The sequence below is a fragment of the Corvus moneduloides genome, chromosome 9 (genome assembly GCF_009650955.1).
Source record: "Corvus moneduloides isolate bCorMon1 chromosome 9, bCorMon1.pri, whole genome shotgun sequence".
Taxonomy (NCBI): Eukaryota; Metazoa; Chordata; class Aves; order Passeriformes; family Corvidae; genus Corvus; species Corvus moneduloides.
In genome coordinates this window covers 14,701,348-14,722,195 of record NC_045484.1, presented here as the reverse complement: position 1 = coordinate 14,722,195, position 20,848 = coordinate 14,701,348, and the positions used below count along the sequence as shown (strand labels likewise).

The window sequence follows — 20,848 nt, the reverse complement described above, 5'->3', positions numbered from 1 at the left end:
ACTGTCTACATTAGCTAGACCTTCAACATTACTAATTCAGCTCTTCCTGCATTTGCATGCAGCACTTCAACTACAAGGCTTTAATGCTGTTCTCTGTTTTGTTCTGCTGTCAGGTATTCAGCTCTGGTGTCTTCCTTGCTGAAGAACTTCTATATTACAGCTCTGAATACAATCTGTTTTGTATGCTCATGAACTAGCTCTAGGACTCAACCCTCCCCTATTTTATCTTCTGCAGTGGTTAATTTTTCATTTCTCTGGCACCTTGGTGAAAAGTAGTCAACACAGTTAACAATATACATTGTGCAACAATAAATATTTTATTGGCTATATAATCTGCACAATTCACAAGTTTGATTTTTTTCTGGGAATTTGAATAAATCTGTAATTTTGAATATTTGGTGAAAACTCATTTTTTATAGTATATTATGCTATTATCACTGTAAAATGTATGATCTGCTTTTTAATGGGAGCTATAGACATTACTTTCACTTTTTTCTTTAACACTGCTAAACTCTAATAAAGCTGTTTTATAGGCAGAGTAGTTTGGAGCAAGAAATACAGAGGTTTCACCCTGGGAACAGTATATAATTCATATGCTAGTAAATTATAGTGTATTCCTTACACGAGATAGGATTAAGGAGTGTCTTTTTTCAAATGTGTCTAAATACTTATATATCTACTTTATATATGAATTTGTTGTACAGTTGTTTTGTTTTGTTGTCTTTTTTGTTTATTCTGTTGGAACAAACAGATTTCTTTATTTATGTCTAGCTTGTGGTTCCTATCCTCAAGCCCATTGTAATTAAGGAAAAAATTCTGTTCTTTTCTACTCTGGCATTTCCCCTCTATACTACCGGTTTGTGTTTCTGTTCATGGTTTCATATACAGGAATCTAGGGATGAAGATTTTTTGGTTTCTTTATATATTAATAGATTGGGCTTTTACTGTTGTGCACACCTAGAAACTGTACTTGATCCAGGAGACAAAAAGATAAATTACTCTGTATGCAGGGTATTGAACTCCTATCACTATACTGTGATATATTAATTCTTTCTTAATGCATTCATCCTCACTGTGTGCCTATGAGATAGGGAGACTAAGTCATAGTTATCTCAAAGATGGGGGATTAAGCCACAAAAAACCCCTAAGCAACTTGACTAGGGCTGCACAGTGTGTTTGTAGCAAAATAGAGAGTGATCACAGCTCTGAGTGGCGGTGTTAAGTACGGGCTCATTCCCCCTCTGTTCCAAGTCTTCAACTCTTGCCTCAGAAGTTATGCTTTCATTCTGTTTGACTAAAATTCCATTTGAAATGAACCAGTAGTTCTAAATGCAAGTATCATAGTCTGCAAGCCAACCAAGGGATTTTAAATATCATGTTACTGGGAATGTAATTCCCCCTCATTTTCCCCTGTGACTTTTGCATTTTTGGAACTATTGCCCAAGTCTTTTGATGGGGCACAGCAACATTAGTACCTATTTGAATACAAACAAGATTATGACAGGAAGATGGAGCAGCTGATTATTGTGGAAGGGTTTTATGCACACAGGGAGAAAAATATTTTCATGTCCTCCAAAGGATGAGTGAAAAAGGGAGAAAATGAACAATGCCTATCAGAGCAGAGTTATCCACCATAGCTGGCTGCATTTAGGATAGTGAATACTTTCCAGAGAGGAAAAATGAAAGCTCAGGTGCTCAAACAGTTTGAAATGAGACTTGCAAATGTGTTCAGAAAACAATCTGTGATTAAAGAGTGTCTGTTTTGATTACAATGTTTGTTTCTATGAAAGAAACTCATATTTGGTAATGCATTTGTTCCAAAACTGGTAACCTAAATATTGATGCAAAGTTGTGCAGTAGGTGCACGGATTAGCTCAAGGTTTAGAATTCCCTCAGGTAACAGGAACTATCAGTTGTTTCTCTCAGATGAAGATAAATGTGTTTGCTGTTGATGAAATAGTTGTCTTTATTCTTGTAATGGAGGACTTTACTACTGCTGCTCTTAAATGTCATCCACCTTCCCAATGTCTTTCTTTTTTCCACCTTATCTGCTCTCAAAAACTCAAGACGAAGTAACCTTACTGAACGTAAACAGTTGTTGAAGTTTCATTAACCTCATCTTGCCTCTTTGTGTGAACTTAGTGACTAGAAGATCTTTACAACCACTTTCAAAGTGATTATTGTTCTGACAGTACCTCCACAAGGCTTGCTGTCTCGCCGCTGCACTGAACGGGCTGTGCAGAGGACACCATCTCGTGTTTTAGCTGGGAACACTAAGACACAGATAAAGGAATTCAATCATCTTCCTATACTAAGTAGTGCAATTTCTTTGCTTTTAGACCTATGGATCTTTGTGTAAAACTGCTTCTGCATTTTCTTCTTCCTTTACTGTCCGACTTTTCTGTCTCTAATCATCCTTTTCCAGTTCTTCCTTTTCCTTGCTAAAGATATGGCTATCACTGAGCTGCCCCTTGCTTATCATCAGCAAACCCACCTTTCAGAAAGATCTACCTTTTTGGCATGTTTGAAGTCAGTAAGATTTAGCCTTGTCATCCTTTCTGAGAGTCCCATCATTGACTATAACCCCATGGTTGACTGCTGTGTTATGCAGAACTAGGAAGGCTGCAAGGATGTCAGATGTGGTATTGAGTCTGTGCTTTGACAATTGGAAAAGACACCGAGAATGAGATTTCACAATCCCAGAAGACCTTTGAGTGATCAATGAATTCTGAGTAAGTGAACTAGTAAGTGAACTTCTGCTGGTATAAGGGCAAAATCAAATTAGATCCATCAGCTGTTTCTGTCCTGGATAGCCACTGTCGCCTAGAAATTATACAATAAAAAAGTAACTAAATCTGATGTAGGAGACAGGGGATCAGTGATGTGTTAGAATAAATGCAATGTAGCAGTAAATCAAGCACCTAAAATACAAACCATAATCTAAAAATGTTGCCAAGGAAAAGACATTTTCTATTTTCAAAATTCATGAAAATTAGGACTGAATGGACTGGGGAATAAATCTTGTTCAAAGTTCACTTAGTAAACCAGTGATGTTATGAGACTGAGCTTTGATACCCTTGTACAATACAGGCTCATCACATTACAAGTTGGCATTCTGATGTGAAAACGCTTGTCTCATTATTAATAATTGACAGAGCACATGATGGTATTCACTACAGGAGCCTATTAACTGAGCATTGGCAGCAGGATATAGTTGCAGGGAATAGCCTTAAACATAAAATAAAGGGTATTAACTAATTCATGTAGTTTCCATTCAGCTCTTAGGACAGTCTTGACCTGCCACCTTGGGAGAAGATTGCTGTGGTCAGTCTGGAGAACACCTTCTCAAAGGTTGTACCATACCCTGAGGCTCCTCAACTCTCCAACATTCTGCATGTAAGGAGGGAATTGGTGCTGAAGTGGGGCCACTGACTACAACTAGTGTTTATTAATTTCTGTGAAGGGTTTCAGAGAACATCATCCCCCAAAGAGCAAAGCTGCTTGTGCTTGGCCATATGTCTGTATTCTATGATGTTCACCACTTTCTTCCCTCTCTGCCTGACACGTCAGTGAATATTGGTCATTGAAAGAGGTAGCTGAGTGGGATCTGGTTATAACTATGCCTTGAGAAATTTGAAGTCATAATTCAACACTCAGATCTGAATTAACAGCTTCACCCACATCGTAAATTATTATGCAGAGAGGTAAGAACCAGAAAATGATTTTTTTTGTTTATTTTGTTTTCTTCCCTTAGGAGAAAGAAATGATATTCACAACTTATAGCTCTAAGGTCCTTAATTGGTTTACAATCAATCTGCAATTGTTCTTGGTTCTTCAGGGACAAGAAAGCCTAAAATATCCTGTTTTATCATTAAAATCATCAGATTTATAGAACCAGTATTTTGTAATCAGTATAGTCTGTTCTCCCAAGTGGCAGGCAATATTGATGACATGTCTGCAAAAGGTGGGTTAGACAGATCAAGCTGCTGAACAGTAGCAAGGGTACTGATATTGGTGAAACAGTGTTCTCTGCTGGAAGGGAACTAGGAAAGAGGTGCATCTTTTCACCCGGGGAGAGGGAGGGGAATGTTGTTTTTCTCATTCAGGTTAATCTTATTTATAAACTGTTAACTTTGTGTTGATTAACTTACAAGATGAATTTTTTCCTCATAATAAAGCAGCAAGAGACTTGTAGAGATACTGAGTTACAGCATCTATTGCATCTCATTATGATGTAGTAAATGGTCCCTAGATATTATGGTATATTCAGACCAAACCTATTCTTCACTTCTGTTCTTAATTAGCAACTAAAAGATAAATAATTTTGCTGTCATTGCAGCACAATAACAACCAGGGCAAGGCAATGACCAACGAGCCTTGCCCTAAATCCTGTAGCAATAAATGTTCAAACAAAAATTCCCCCTCCCCAACTTGGATTTATTAACTTGAGATGAATGATTTGGCTGTCAAAGTCTGTCAGTGCCATGCAATGAAAATAAAATCGGTGGCAGTGCCTCGTGTGTGAAGCCACTCATAGTATCTAGCCTTAAACATTAGCAGTGAAGCTCCAACTGTAGTCTGCTCCCCACCCCCATTCATTAGCTTTCTAAATCCTCCTGTCTTTGTGGAATCACTGCAGCAAGTTGAAAATGATATATGTAATGAAAAACCCTGTCTGCCTAGTGCAGAGAAGGTGGAGAAAAAGACTTTGCTTAGCAGCCGCTGCTGTGCTGATTCCAGCAACGATTAGTGCAGACTTTGTTAGAGAAGCTCACCAAGAGCAGAATATTAAGGCACAAAAGGGAAACTCATTGTTTCTAAAGATTTGCGTCTGCCTGGCTGGTTTTGTTTCCTTTTAGAGTTCTATGACCAAATGCACATAGAGACTTCAGCGGGAAAGAAATACAGACGTCTTTGAGGCTTTATTATAATTTGGGGCTATTTTCAATATTATGCTATAAATACAACATTATCTTTTCAGTATGGGTACCTGATGAGCAGGAAACAATTCAGTTTCTGCTTCAAGTGCAGGCAGAGGGAATGGCACTGCATCATAGTGCAGTCCAGTTCAAGCCAGTAAATGACTGGTATGGGGAAAATATCAACAGATAAATGTTTCTGAGTTTTCATGAACTGTGTACACACAACAATATGTTGGTTATTTAAAAAAAAAATTGTGTGTCTTCTGCAAGATACACAAAAGAGTTGATTTTTCAGAAGCATTGGATTTCACAGTGCTGATCTAAGTCAATGACAGTGCGGGTGTTCGGCATCTCCAATGCCGCTCTATAATTGTACCTGGTAAGTCAGGGTAAGAAACCTGGATGCATAACAGAGGACTCAAGCACATTCTTCCTCATAATGTGAAACAAAATATGTCTCATAACTATACAGCAGTGGCTATTTTCTTGGTGGGAATGTAAATTTATTATACTCCAGATGTAGCATAACCTAAGAGGCCAGCAATGCAGCTTTAGGGCTTCCAGTTCTATGGCTATCCCTTTGGTTTCAATGTATCTACATGCAAGCTGTTGTGGCTTGGGCACAGAAAGTTTTGAGATATTTGCATTCACACATACACAACCACATTTTTCCTTCAGGTGCCTGGACAAAATTTCATCTGTTTTGGAAGCTCTTTTGTGTCATGCACTGTAGAATACATCTTGGAGCCAGATGCTATTCTAGACTGCTGGACTTTATAGTCAGATTGTGTTGTTAAAGATGCTTTTAAATTGACTTGGTATTTATCCCACACACAGCATATAATCCAACTGTTGTTTGTATCCTGGTATACCTTGAGGTGCCCACAGAGATAAAAGCTTGTTTAATACCCAACATGCTGGAAACTTGTATTATGAAAAAGTCCTTGCCCTGAAGAGTTTTATAATTTTCAACTAATGTGATGTGAAAAACAGGAGGAAGGAATATAGATAGCATGGAGAAGTGAAATGAGTTGCCCAAGTTTTGTCAGCTGGTTTCCAGCTTGTAATCCAGTCCCTGAGCAATGAATCACACTGCTTACCGAAGGCCAATTTGTGAAGGAATGAGCTCCTACTGGGAAGCAACAGGCTAGTACATGCCTATTGACTTCCCTGCCAGATCCTCCGTGTCTTGGCTCTGCACTGTGCTTTACTACTCAGCATAATGTCCAAAAATGTTCACAGCATAGCTCAGAGGTAGCAACAGACTTGGAAAAAGCCACAGATGACCCTTTTCTGTGTGTGTGTGTATTCTGGATGCATGCATAAAACTCCTCAGGATGGCAGAATATTACAAACGGTTACAACAACATTTGATTAATGTCTTGTCTCAAAATCCACTTTGAAGAGATGCCTCAGGTATTAAAATGATAAACATGTAGTGCTAATCAAAATGATGTATATTTTTAGGATACAAGAACTCAGGGCTAACAGTGCCAAGTCTAGAAGTGCTTGCTTTTTCTTGTAATCAAAGATACACATTTACTTCTGCAATCTTAGCATGAGACTTCCTGAACCCATTGGGCTTCCATTGGGGTTGCTCAGACATGGTCAGGTATTACTGAAGATCAGGTGGCTGCTTCTTGTGAATTGAGCAAATATGGAGATATTCTTACTTTCAAGTTCTATTTCTTTTAAGCCATTGTGATGCTTAATAGAGATTCCTTTAAAAAGATTCATTCTTGTTAAGTTTGCTTTCTTTTCCATTGTAATTCCTTCATTGCATATTTTAGATACTGATCTTTTTTTTTCAATGAAAACATCAAAAATGTGTTTGTCAAATGCTCTCAAGTTCTGAATCCTATGTTCTGTAGACTGTGGGATGTGCAACTGTTGTCTTTTACCTTTGTCCCCTGAAAATTTTATTTAAAAATAGAGAGGAACAGATGACAGCCTAACAAAAGGTCCACAGTGTACTGTGTCCCCTCCTCCATCCCTGAGCCCCTTGTTCTAGCAAAACTCCTTTGCTTTCTCCTTTGATTTGCACCAATCTACCTTCAGAATTTTTCAAACATTGCAGTGCATTAAACACTACAGCAGATGGTGCTTTTTGACGGTGCCTTTCTACATGAAGCAACATTTTGTAGTGTATTCTGCATTATCAAAAAATCAAACATGTAATTATGCAAATATGTATGCCTTTATAATAATCAAGTTTTATTGTAAATGGTTGATGCACATCAATTTGATCCTGTAGTGCTGCTTTAAGTGCAGTTTAAGTGGCTTTTCAGTGTACCCAGAGGCAACACAAATGCATCTCTGGAATATTAATAAAATTCTGAATCTTTGAGACACCAACTGGTACAGCATTGCTTATACTGATTGAAACTAAATGCTAATCCTTTCCTTTATTTAAAAAAAGTCCCCTTTGTTATTTAAAACACTGATACTAGTGCGATATAAAGGGCCATTTTATTTTAAATTGTATTGTAATGTAGTTGTTAAAATAATGTCTAATCATACTATATTCAGATTCTACAATGTAAATTTGATGAGACAAGAATCCAATCATTTTACAGTCATGAAAACAGAGATGTATGTTAATATGTCCAGTTCTAATTCTGTAAATTTATTAAGGAAATATCTGGTTTTAGATTTTAATCCTGAAGGCTTCCAAGTAACTGATTCCTGAATGCTCACTCAGGTTTTGCTTGTGAAATTTAATAAGCTAGATACGTGTGGGGAAAAAAAATTCAGCAAGGATTTTGACATCCATAATGAAGTGTAAACTTTATTACTGATCTGATCCTGCCTTTTATACATTGGTTAACTTCGTTGGTCTAATGACAGCCATCTCTCTGAATGCACACACAGACATTCTGCTGTGTTCGAATCAGCAGACGGGCTGTGGATACAGATAAACCAAGACTGTAAATTATGTTTTGCCTGTTTGTTCCTCCTGTTCTGAAAGCAGGGCACGAAAGGAGCAGATTGCATTGTTCACAAGGAGAAGGCAGTAGTTGTACCATGTCCCCCTTACCAGTTCCAATAGGCCGGATGTTTATTTTTTGGGTTTGCTATAAACAGAGGCTCTGTTAACCTGAAGGCAGATTGAGAAGGCAAAGAAATGAATATGCTTCCATCCTTGCACTGCCTGGACTTTCCTCAAAACTAATTTCCTGCAAACTTCATGAAGCTTTATAGGTTGAGCTTTCACTCTGTAAAATTTTTGCCTTCCTTTTGGATCTCCATTTCCAATTTACCTTCCTCACCATCTCTCTGCCCTGCTATTTTTGTTCCATGCAGTTGATTATTGTCTCTCTGCCCTTTGTCCTTCCTCTGCCTCTTTCAATGGTATTTTTTTGGTTCCTTTCTGTGCTTGTGTTACCCCCCTTCACTTCTCCCCCTCACAGATTTTGCCTCCTCTGTCAGCCTTCTGCTCCTCATATTTTTTTCCAAATGTTTCTCTCAGTTTCCCCATTTGGTTCCTTAGTCCTTCCACAAATGTGTATTTCCTAGCTCCCATTCTGCTTTCCACATTCCCCTTCCAGGTTTTACTCTGTCTGATTTCTGTGTTTATCTTTTTATTTTGTCCCTGCTTTTCTCAATTCAGATTGGTTTAAAATATTGCAGGAAAAGCTGCTCTTGAGAAATTTCATCCAGATTGCTCTCATAGCAGCTGCTGTCCTGGCACTTCCAATACTGAATCAAACCTGAGCCTAGGGGATAGGAGGTCCTTAAAGGATCAAATCACGACTTCAGAATACTACCCAAAATATTGGCAAGCAGAACATGGATATAAACCCACAGCCGAGAGTAACTGAAACCTTTCACCACAGTTTTGACGTGATCTGATATTTTAAGGGTGGTGTTTGTTTTTTTTTTTTTCTTCTGAAATAAGGATTTTTTTCTCTCCTTATTTAGCATTCTTGTGACTCCAAAGCAGGGAAGAGACATCATGCATCTTGAGAAGGCTCTAGGGCCCTTAAAATTTTCAGTACATTTTTGCTTCTTTGCTTAATATATAAGCTCATTTAAATACTAAGTTCTGAAAAGCTATCACAAGAAAATTGTGTCAATAAACTTTCTGCTCTTACTGAGACAGCAGGTTACTTAAAGTAATCAGAGATGCTGAAAAACAACTGAGATTTTTCTGAACTGAAAAAAGGAACTTCAAATTAATAGAAACATTTTCATAAAATCATGAAAAAGAAATATATAAAGAAACAAATTAGTAAAGTAAATGACTCCTGCCTTCAGGATTTGTGAATTAATTCTCATGTATGCAAATGTGAAAATAAAATTCATGAGCAACACAATGAAAATTGCTGACTTCCCTTTTTTCTTTTCAGCTGTGACCACTCAACTTGGTTTCTTTTTAATAGTATATTTTGTCTCATCTTAAATGACATTCATGGTGAAGTTACTTGCTTTTTAAAAAGTAGTCCTTTAAATATAAATTCTGTATGCCTGTAGCACTGAAACAGAGAAGCTGCCTAAGTTAACTTACTTGATTATTCACAGAAGAAGATACCCAGATTCCTGAAGTTCAATGAGCAAATGGTTTTTATCAGTTTCATAAATCTGTTTGGATGTGAAAAATCTATAAGTACTATTACCTTTTGATTGCATTTAATATTCAGAAAGCAAACAATACCCTGTTTCGCTTCTGATTTTTATTTCAGTTGCATTTCATTTCAAGCTTAATTTAAACACAATAATAACAAAATCTATGTCTAATGCCTTGATTTCATTTGTAAAGCCACCTAGACAGCCACACGCTTTGGTGGGTTTTTTCTTAATAGTTGTATGTCAGGAATGCTTTAGATATGCTTTACCTGCATTTTATATGGGGCAAAGCCTTGAATAAGAATTATAATATTTGAATGTGATTTTGCACAAAAAAAAAAAAATGCAAAAAATTGTGGGAAATCTGGAAAAAATATTCTTAATGGGGTAAGGCTTGATAATATAAGTTTTTAAAGTATGAAATGATAGGCAATGTTCTGCCTTCACAGAAAAGATTGAAACTCATAGTCAATTAATGCAGTATTTCAATTAATACAGTATTTCATAAGATATTTGTCTTTTTAGGCTGTATTGGTCACATAATAGTGAATAAACCATGAATAAAATACAGCTCAGTAACTGCCTGGTGTTTTGTTCTACATAGGCAAACATCTGATTACTGGTGTGGCTAGAGCAATCTAGTAGAAGTCTTCGTGCAAGCTCAGAAGCTTGGCCAGGCACAAGGGATTTCACTGCCAGTTTATATGCAATGGAGTATAGGCTGTCCATATCTCTTGATTTACTTTATCCTCTATTCTGCCCACTCTGGTGTGGTCTATGTTAGACTGCAATTACATCTGAGTTACAGGTCTTGAAAAGAGTGTGAACAAAGTTTTAATGTGGTTAGAGATTGCAGAGCCAAACCCCTCAAAAGTCTTAAACTGCTCAGCAGCCACCTTTCCATGCTTTGCTTAGTGAAAAAGCAGCTCATCACTTTGCAGTGGGGGTATCTGGTACCTCCCCAGCAAATACTCCTCAATGCTTCAGTTGCCAAATTCCTCACAAGACCTTCAAATGAACCCCCATGCTCATAATAATTTCTTCTGGTCGGTTGAAGTGCTTTAGCTCTGACCATTTATGATTCTATTTATTCTTTTGAGGCTAACTTATCTGAATTCAAAACCTAGTATGTGTCAGTGTAGGTGTTTTTAAGTCAAGGTGGTTGGCTTAATGACTGCATTGAAAATAAATATATTATTATGATACTCTTTAGAGGAAAAAAGGTAAAGAGAGACACTGTTTATGTTTTATTTTTAATGATCCTACTAAATCCCAATCTTTGCTATTTCTGTCTTCTTTTGAATTTTTCCACAGAGAAATTTAAGTGTTAAATTTAACAAGGATTAAAATAAGGAAAAATATGTTTTTCCATGGAGAAACTGAAATGCAGGAATATATTATTTTGTACTAATTATTTTTATTCTAATTTTTAATACATTGCTTACAGGTGCAGTGAAAAAAGATTTTTGTCAGTAAAATGCTCTCTATGGAATCATGAATAAAACCGTATTTTCCTCAACCAGCTTCTGGTACACTCATCTGCCAGGGGAAGCCCAGGTGCCATCCTTGCAGCAGCGTAAAGGTTTGGAGCCCTGGTGTCAGTCCCAGATGTGAAAGCTGTCCCTGCAAGGCAGACTCAGGCTGAGCACATCTCTTCCTAATCTCAGAGGCTTCATCTGGCTCAGCCACCTGCAGCATGGGCAGAAGGATTTCTCCTTGTCCCGGGCTTCAGAGGACAGTCAGCAACCTTCAGGTGGTGTGACAAAGGTGATGACACTCTCTGGATTGGAAAAAAGGCACAAAGAAAAGCTTTTGTGAACACTTCACTATGTTGTTGGGTTTTTCCCTCCTTTCCACCTGAGGAGGTAATAGAGGACTGTGTCTTCTTTTGGGTTTAAGGGAGTAATTGCTGCCACTCCACACACTTCAACTTATAAGGAAATGAGTAAATCAAAGCTGTAAGAACTAGTGAAATAGTCCTGAAATAACATCTGCTCCAGGCTGTGTTCAAGAATAGGTGGGTTTGGTTAGTAGGATATTAATCCTGCAATTTCCTTGTAGGAGTAAACTTTTGAGACTGGTGAAGTTCTGCTGAGAGCTCTGGAACTTGCCATGACATGCTGCCCACATTAGGAAAACCGGCAGCTGCTTTTCTTTAACTGTGATTAGGACAATATTTCTTGACACTTATTTAATTAAATAGTATTTCAAAAGAAAATCCTTGAAACCAAACTTTCTCCCAGATGTATCCCAGAAATGCCAGCTGCCTGGTGGCCTATGCTTGGCTAATGGTGTAACCCAGGCACAGTCCCTCCATTCACAGACAGATGTCTCTGCAGTGGAGATCCTGGCTATGAGGGACAGGTCCGGCTCACTTTTGGTGGAAAGCTTAAAAAATCTGACTTTTCTTTGCAATGTATCTCTGAAAGTACTGAACAGAATTCATGTTTTCAGACTAGTCCTGTGTTTTAAGTCTGTATTTTCTTCTGAACCTAAAATTCAGATGAAGTTTCTAAACTTGTTTGTTGCTATGTTCTTAAAAAAATGTAGATTGAATTTCAGAGATGCTTCCGCTGCTATGTTGTTCAAGAAGGATATATGCTTCTGAGAAGTCATCTTAAAAGAGTTCTTTGACAGACTCCCACTTTGCATCTTTGGCTTTTAACTTTGAAATTGGCAGGAGAGGGTTTTTTGTCCTGTTTCTAAGCAAAATGAGACCTGTGTGACTGAGCTGCTTTTCTTTGCTCCTCTTTTTCAGTGCCTTCTGTCAAATAATTGCTGAGCCAGTTGATCAATTTCTATCAAGTGGTACAGGAGAGAGCTGTGAGACGTGAACTTTAGGAAGAAAATGGGTACTTAAGTATGTCCAAGGGTCCTGGGTGAGTGCTTTTACCAGGGAAAAATGACCACAAAGCCAGGAGCCAGCTCACCAGTCATCCCCTCGACTTTGCACCAGCCACAGCAGAGGCTGTTACCTGCCCCAGTGGGAGAGGTTTATGAGGGATCCTTTGGGAACTGGCACCTCAAGGACATGGGAGGCCCCTGTGCCACCAATGACACAGTGAGGTGTTTGTCAGTGGATTTACAGTGAGATATTGCTCAGGAGCAACTTGTTATCTTGTGCTTGGGTCTCTGCCACGTAATATACTTCACATGAGGCCCGAAGAACACACCTATCTTGGGGTGGCTAGGTTAGCCAGAACAGACAATTAGATGTTAAATAATTAAATTGTTTTAGCTATTAATTGTAAGTGAATGTTGTTTTTAATTGCACTTTAATAATGCCATGCCCTTTATAACCAAAATTAATGTTTTCTGTCTCTCTGTTTTTGAAGTACATGTCAATTTAATTAAACTATTAATGGTAGACAGATTTTAAGTACTTTATATTCTTCATTAAATTGTATCTGTTCAACAAGCATAAACAGGAAAATAGACTCAGAAGCAGATTCATGTTCTGCCTGATAAATCATTCATCATCAGATAAGATGATGAGGCATGCTTGTTTTTCTGTAAGCTCACAATGATAAACAAATCCACTTTTGTATTGTAATATTTATTGAGTTCATAGAAAAATAAACAAGACTGTTCACTTTTTATATCAGCAACAGGCTGAAAGCTGCTCTTTGCATTTATGACTGGTCAGTCAAGCAATATCTTGATGCTCTGAGGGTCAATCTTAGTTCATTTTGTCTAGGGTGCTTGTTAGCATAGCATTTCTCTGGTCTAAGATATAGTTCTTTCAGGGCCATTCAACTGCAGTAATGATGAATATTTCTACTGTTCCTGCTGTGTTAGCCAATTGTGTCTGGAAAGAATTAAAATAGCTTCTGATTTGGCAGAAATGATATATTTATAATGCAAATGTTGAGTAAGTCTCAGTCCTTGTAGGACTGCAGGAAGGCTGATGGAAACAATTTTTTGAAGATTGTGAAAGACAAATTATGGCAAGGTCATTTCTTCTCTGTTGGTAAAGACTGCAAATCCTAGTGGGCTGTTAATGGGCTAACAGGCAGAAATTAAGAAACACTGCAGCAACTGCTTGTGATACATTCCTGTGCATATTATACAGGCAGACAAAGATCTAACTGGTTATAATAGAGACAACAAACGTCCTTCCTTTGTGTGGCAGATCAATCAATAGCCAGGCATGTGATCTTGTTCACTATTATGTTAGTAATGAAACCTTCTTGTGATGTGACAACTGTGGAATAACATTTGGTCACAAAGCTGGTGTTAACAAGCACAACTGGCACTCTGGTAATTAGACTGATTCCTGGTCTACTTTCACAGATTGTCGATAAATGCAGTAAACAACAGGCTGCTTTCTCTCAGAAGAAGTTATATGAAGTTGTCATCCATTTGACGGTGTCTACTGTATTCTCCTTCATCTTTTATCAGATTCTGCCAAGGTGGGGATGTGCATTTCTCTATAAAATCATGTTTTACAATAGAAACTTTGCGTGCATTGTTAAACCATCTCCTAATTAACCTCAACCTTTTCTTTCTCTTGGGAAGAAAGCTAATTTCTCAGTTACAGGTAGGCAGTTAGATGGAGATGTTCTTCCTCAAATTTTCAATGTTCTCCCCTCTGATACAGCTGTGTCTGCTGTGGACAGCCATTTATATTGTTTAAGGATAAACTGAAATCTTAAAAGCTACAGATTACCCTTGATTTAAAGGCCAAGAATATAGATCACATACAATTGTAGTATAATTTTTTACATTAAACAAAATAACTACATTCAGCCATGGACGTGCTAGCCAGCTTTTCCATCACCAATTTAGGACTGTTATGTCAAAACACATTTGCTGTGTTTTTCTCTTTCCACAGACCTGCAGTAGTGGAAAGGTGAACTGTAGTTTGGTCTTTTCACCGTCATGGCAGAGTAAGAAGGAATGAGAGCTCCTTCCCTAGGCCCTGTACCTCATCCAAGCTCACAGCCTGGCTCCGCTGTAACTCTGTCTCCTCCACTTCCAAAGCAGAAGAACTGAGTTAACTGAGGTACATCTGGGAAGCTGTTCAGTTTATTTTGCACAAGCTACGTGGCAAAGCTTAAGCTGGAGGCACTGTAAAACCAGCAAGGGTTTCTATGCTTGCTCTCCTTTCATAAGGTGCACTCAGAAACTGGAAACAGTGCACAGGGGATGGTGAGTAGTGGCAATGCCATGGCATGTCTGGGCACTGGGGCTACCTGGCACTTTGCTCAGATCTGCGAAGTCCAGCTCCGTGATTTCCAGCTGATTTCAAGGAGCCTTACAGGTTTGATTTGACCAAGAAGGGTTTCTTTCTTGTACTGGGCCATGTTTTGACCACTTGCTGCAGCTAAATTCACTTTGAAACATCAAGAGAGTAGTGAGCATTTCTTTATGGCCATTATCATTCGTTGCTAGATCATAATTCCCTTTGTAATCGATGAAAAGCAGTAGGAAGGAGTGTTTTACAGTAGGTACCTAGTTTTATGCAGGTTTAATGCAGGAAGATGCCTCATTAGCAATCAGTGAACATAAAAACTAAATTCACACTCATAAACCAGGGAGAGGTTTTGGACACATTCACTGAGCCATAGGTATCAAGAAGTTAGAGGATATAAATAGCAGTGAATGCAGTGTGCTAATCTGAATGGTTGGAAATGAATATCAGAGGTGTTTATTGCTGCTCCCTTCACAGCAGTCTCTGTTCTGATAAACCACTGAGGAAGACCAGTGAGGCTTTGTAAGGCTTGTAGGTTTGTACCCTATAGGCTCCTAGGAAGGAACTGTGGAAGGTAACAAAGGAATGTGTGGAGTTTTGTCTGATGGGTCAGAACAGTGTTTAAGGAGGGATTAGCAAGAGGCCTGTAGGTGTACCAAAATGCCATGCGCTCAGGGAAGGGGCAGAGCGAGAATCTCTTTTGACTTGTGGCTGGCTGTAGATGGTGGTATGATTTTGAGTGGGACCTCATGTCACACAGAATGGGTAAGGTTGGAAAGGACAGCAGTAGATTGTCTGGTCCAACCTCCCTGCTCAGACAGGGTCGTCGTAGCGCACACTGCACAGGACTTGATCCAGATAGTTCTGGAATTTCTCCAGTGGGGGAGACTGGAAGGCAATCTGTTCCAGTGATCGGTCACCCTCACAGTAAAGAAATTCTTCATATTTAGGTAGAACTTCCTGTACATCAGTTTCTGCCCATTGTCTCTTGTCCTGTTGCTCAGCACCACAGAGCAGAGGCTGGTCTGTCTTCTGACACCTCCCTTCAGATACTGACAGACATTGATATGACCCCCTCTCAGCAATCTCCTCTTGGCTGGAAAGCCCCAGCTGCCTCAGTCTTTCCTCATGAGATGCTCCAGTTCCTCCATAATCTTCGTCAACCCCCACCAGACCTGCTCCAGGAGCTCCCTGTCTCTCTTGCTCCATCGTTCCCTGCAACTGGAGGGACAGAAATGAACCCAACTTGTGCTACAGATCCCTTGATCTGTTGACCAAAGGCCCTGAGGTCCCTCTTGATTGTTTGCAACCTTCTTGTTGGGACCCTGTCACTGCCTACCTGGAAAACCTGGAAAAATAATAATCAATGGGCTGTAGCAGGCTGGGAAGTTTCTTGGTGATGTCTCTTGTGCAGGCCCCAGGGAAGCAATACAGCTCCTTGTGGGTTGGGTCTGGTCAGTGTATTGGGCCCTCCATTCCCCTCAAAAGACTTTATTTTCTGACTACCGGTGACTACTACCTTTCTTTTTACTTCATGGAGGAGGTTTTGATGCAGGGGGTAGGCTGCCCAGTCCTAGGTGATGACTCCATCTTGAAAGAACCTTCATTCCTGTACACATTTCCCCAGTCCTCATTTTGCTGGTTCTCAGATTCCACGGCCTCATACCTATTTTATAAGGGCACCTGGGAAGGTGAGGTAAGTCATGAGGGGAATCACCTGGCACCTCAAGCAGAACCCATTTCCACTCTGCACAATCCTTCCTTGGTTGGGAAGGCACTACAGGAGGGCTAGGTCCGACCTCCTCCTGAAAGCAGGGTCAGCCATGAGGCCAGACCAAGTTGCTCAGGTTTTGTCTGGTCTGCTGTAGTGAACCTTCAAGAGTGGAGATAATGAAGCCTCCCTGGGGCACTGTTTCACTGCTGTTCTCCTACCCAGAAATCACACTAAGAGTAAAAATGCATCTTTTCAATTGTTTCTCCAGTTTCAACATGATTTTGTTTGGACTCAGTACTTCCCAGAACTCCACACAGATTTCTATGGCTAAGCCTCACATCTATTCATAAAAGACTCAGATCTGCTGTGGACACAGCACTAAGACTGCATTGACTGTCAATGGGAGTCTATAAGCAGTGAATATTTTTTTGCTGCAGGAAGTCAGAAAATAAAGTCTGGGCTTCTAGAGGAGAGCAGGTTCAAGCACTACTAGCTGCAGTAGGTAACAAGAACATTCGTGTCATTTAAAAAAGAGGTGGTTGGTCAAGAGCATGTTGAAAGCATCACATGTTTGGAGAAACAAGCTCTGCACTTGGGAGGTAACTGAAGAAACAAGACAAGGAGATGTTTTGCCATTCGTATCACTTAAGCTCTGTTGTTTTGAGATGGTTTTACCGCAAAAATGATGATGACAATGCAGAGTGTTTCCAGCACATGTCTGGATAATCTTAGCCATAGCTAAGATTGCACTATTCAGACCTTGTTGATGCACTGTCTGTAGAAAAGGTTTTTGTCAGGAAAAGCACAGCGTTCTCGCTTCTTAGGAGTATATTTCACATTCTAAAGTGATTTCTTTAGTAAGATTGAATAAATTCTAGTTTATTAGATTTGATTTCTAAAGAAATGTAAGGAACAGAGTACAGCTAAGTGACAGAGAAGTTGCCTTGGCATTTTATGTTTATTTGCTATCAGTTACTTCCATATTAAATTGCTCCATTTACAAGCTAGTATAATTTTTTTCCTAAGTGCCTGCTGCTCCGTCTAGTTGTGGAAAATGAAGCTCAGTTGTTTATGACCTGTGCTGTACTTCATCACTAACCTTCAGCAAATGTACAAGTTCTGCAATGAGAATAAAGCTTCACCGGTGGTAGCACAGCATGAGGCAAAGTATAATGCATATTACTGTGGTGCACCTGTGCTGGCTTTCCCTTGCTTATTGGGATAAAAAGTGCGCTTTATTAGCAGGCAAATAGGTAAAGCTTAAGAGGCCAATCTTCTCTGCTTGGCATATGGGGCTCCCATTAACATTAGTGAGTAAAATGGATATATTTTGACAAGAGAGCAGGGACATGAGGAAACAGATAAGTGCAGAATCCAGGTGACACTTTCATAGTCGCTTTTCTGACCAAAACTGAACGTTTTGAGTCTCTAAATGTAAAGATTGCATAACGTGTTTTTATTACTTAATAACTGTCAAAAACCTAGTGAGGAAACCAGGTCTAGTCTTCACCTTTGAGAGAACGAAGTGCCAACTTCTCCCCAGCCCGTGCTTAGGCCTATCCTCAGTAAAACACCTGTTTGAAACCTTTCCCACACTCATAACAGTTATCTTCTCGTTTTTGTTTTCCCTGTGGAAATTATTAACTAAAAATTCTTTAAAAGGGAAGCTTTTGTTGCTATCTAGATATCTCAGATTTTTTCTGCACCTTTTGAAGGCTGTAGATGCATGAAAGAAGATGTGGGAGAAGGATGAAGATCACAGATTTTCTTCTGGTGATGGACAGAGGTGTTGTGGCTCTGTGATCTCCAGCAGCCTTTCATGTCACAGCCCGTGCAGACCAGACCTGCTGTTGGGGTGGATGCTCTGTGATGGCTGGAGGGAAGAGATCAGCCTCTCCCTGGAAGGACAAAGGTGTGGCAAGCATTTCCTTAATGTTGAGTTTAGGCAAAGACAATTCTCTGAATGTCCTTCTGCACATGTACAATATATCTGTCTTCCCAATTTCTCACTGAGAGTTAGATCCTGAATTTTTAACTTGACTGGATAAGGTAACTACCCAGAAGAAATGAGAGATCAGCTGAGGAGGTTTCTAAACTAGGTTTGCTGGGGAGCCTCAGGCTTATTCTGGCTTTTCAGGATGCAGCAGTAGCCAAGAACATTTATTCCCATTTCCACTTGGCGAAGAAAATTTTTTTCTTTTTAGTTTTCTTTCAGCTATGGGGTTCATTGCAATTACTTCTTTTCTGTCTTTCCAAAATCCAATTACTGAAAAGCTACTTTTTGGATGCCCTTAGCCAATACCCTGAGTGTCCATTTAAAACAGCTAGACACAGATATGATGTATAACAGCTTTTTGGTTCAGTGGCAAAACTGAATCCAACTCAGATGGACTTGAATCAGGCAGTTTATAAGTTTTTTACAAAGTTAACAAAAAGTTATTTATATTCTACATCCAAAGAAAAATATCTTAAATATTTGATGATTTCTTTCCCAACTTTTTTAGTAGGTATTTTTTTCAATCATAACACATTTTCATTTCCTAGTGGTAAAGCTATTTTTAGAAAAAAACTCACTTTGGAATATCACATTTAACATACTAAAATCTGTTTCAACATTAAAAAAAAAAAATTCCTTCTACCTTTTCAGCCAAGGCTCTGTCCCGTACTGAGCACAACAACAAGAACTGCCCGCATCCCACTGTGCCTCAGTTTGTGAGTGAAGTCAGCCCGGTAGGGGAGGGGCTGCACAGCCCTGCCTGGAGATGGTGGGTGGTGCCAGAGACTGCTGTGACCAGCGGCAGTGGTCTGCTCGGTCCTGCCTGTGTTACTGCTGTGCTCCACAGACTTGCTCAATTGAGTTCGAATATTTTCTGGGCTCACCTCAATGTGCTGCATTTTTATCTATGAAGCTCTTGTGATTACAGTCTAGGCAGGGCATGATTAAAGAAGAAGACCCTACTTTCCTGCTGCCCAGCTAAGTTTCGTGAACTTCTGGGTAAATTCAAAGCCTGGTTAATTTTTTAGTGTATCTGCTGGGGAGAGGGCTTCCTGACACATTTCAGATCTTTTGTCACTTGGAAACATTGAGCCAATTTAGTTGACATTTTAATTTTTGTTGGATTTATAATTGTGCTCATGTGTCAAGAGGTCAATTTAGACAGCTCAGTAAGCTGGAAAAGCTAGCAACAAATCGAATCAAGTGAATATCCTTTCATTTCGACGTCTTTCTCTGCTTGTTTCAAGCCCAGAAGGAGGCCTTAAAGTTGATGAGAAGATAAATTCAATTTTACTTAAAGCTAACTTTGGCTCTTAGCTCTCATACTACCTTTCCCCATCTTTGCCATCCATCCTATTGCAATCGTTTAGATTTGCCCCAATAGTAGTTTGCCTATTAGCTTTGCTAATGAATTTACTACTGCAGAAGACCACTTGCAAGACTGTCCTAAACATAATGAATGTAATTATTTAGCACAAAACCAGGGCAGCATCTTTTTTTCTCTTGACAAGAATAATTCTTTATTCTCTCATTAGCTATGTGCTTTGGTCTCAGTAAACTAGTTATTGACCTGCTCATTTAAGGAGCTTCACTCTAAATGCTTCTTCCCTTATTTAACTCGGACAAGTTCCTCTAATTTCCCCTCACCATGCAATGCTAGCCCGTAAAATGTAACCATTGTTCATTTGTTGTGAAGAGAGCTGGAAGACAGGAAGCTATTCTTAGATGGATGCTCAGCCTCCTGAGCCCTGCTTGCTTGTCCCTGGTTATAATGGATACAAAACTGTATGGGGCTTAGTAGACATCATGTAAACTCTATAGGAAATCTGAGCCAATGAATCATGGAGACAGACCCCCACTGAGCATTGTGTGTCTGAATAGACTGCAAATAGATAGAAAAGCAGCTTAAGCAAGTGGCTTTCATATGACAAGAATGCATAAATTAGAAATGAATTGGGAGTATCTGTTGTTTTAAGGCAGTTAGATTTTTACTTTCTTTATCATTTTCCTCTTGTAAGAAACCACTAATTACTCAGACTACACTGAAGACTGATGCAGAGTTTTTGCATGTGTGTGGGTTTTGTTGCTCTTTAAGCCTTCTCCTCTGGATTGTGCTGGCTCAGCCTGGCAGTGCCATCCCATGCTGCCTCCCCACCAGCTGTACAGCTACCCCATTCCCTCTAGCAGTGTCTGTTGGGACATCCTGGGAGACTCCCACCTGGAGCATGACATCCATCCCTGGGGAAAGCAGGAATCCAGTGGTATCAGGTCTGTAGAGGTGCAGGTCCCCAGTCCCAGCCAGGAGCACAGCACCAGCTGACCTGGGGTTATCCTTTGGCAGAGGTGGCAGCCTCTCATCTCACCCTTGCAGTACTCAGCGCTGAGCAGCAGTCAGCTGCCTCCTGTTCTCCTTGGGCTAGTTAGGACTCCTATCAGGTGGGCCCTGACCATCAGTG

General features: G+C 39.5%; 1 long non-coding RNA gene across 2 annotated transcripts in view; it reads left to right on the top strand.

Moving 5' to 3' along the window:
- LOC116448248 overlaps nt 1-20,848 on the top strand; it is a 93,537-nt gene that overhangs the window by 53,984 nt on the left and 18,705 nt on the right. For both annotated transcript variants that reach the window (XR_004241854.1, XR_004241853.1), the window contains 4 exons: nt 11,012-11,255; nt 12,247-12,367; nt 13,782-13,900; nt 14,323-14,493. This is a non-coding gene — a long non-coding RNA (uncharacterized LOC116448248). The remainder of the gene's footprint in view (nt 1-11,011; nt 11,256-12,246; nt 12,368-13,781; nt 13,901-14,322; nt 14,494-20,848) is intronic.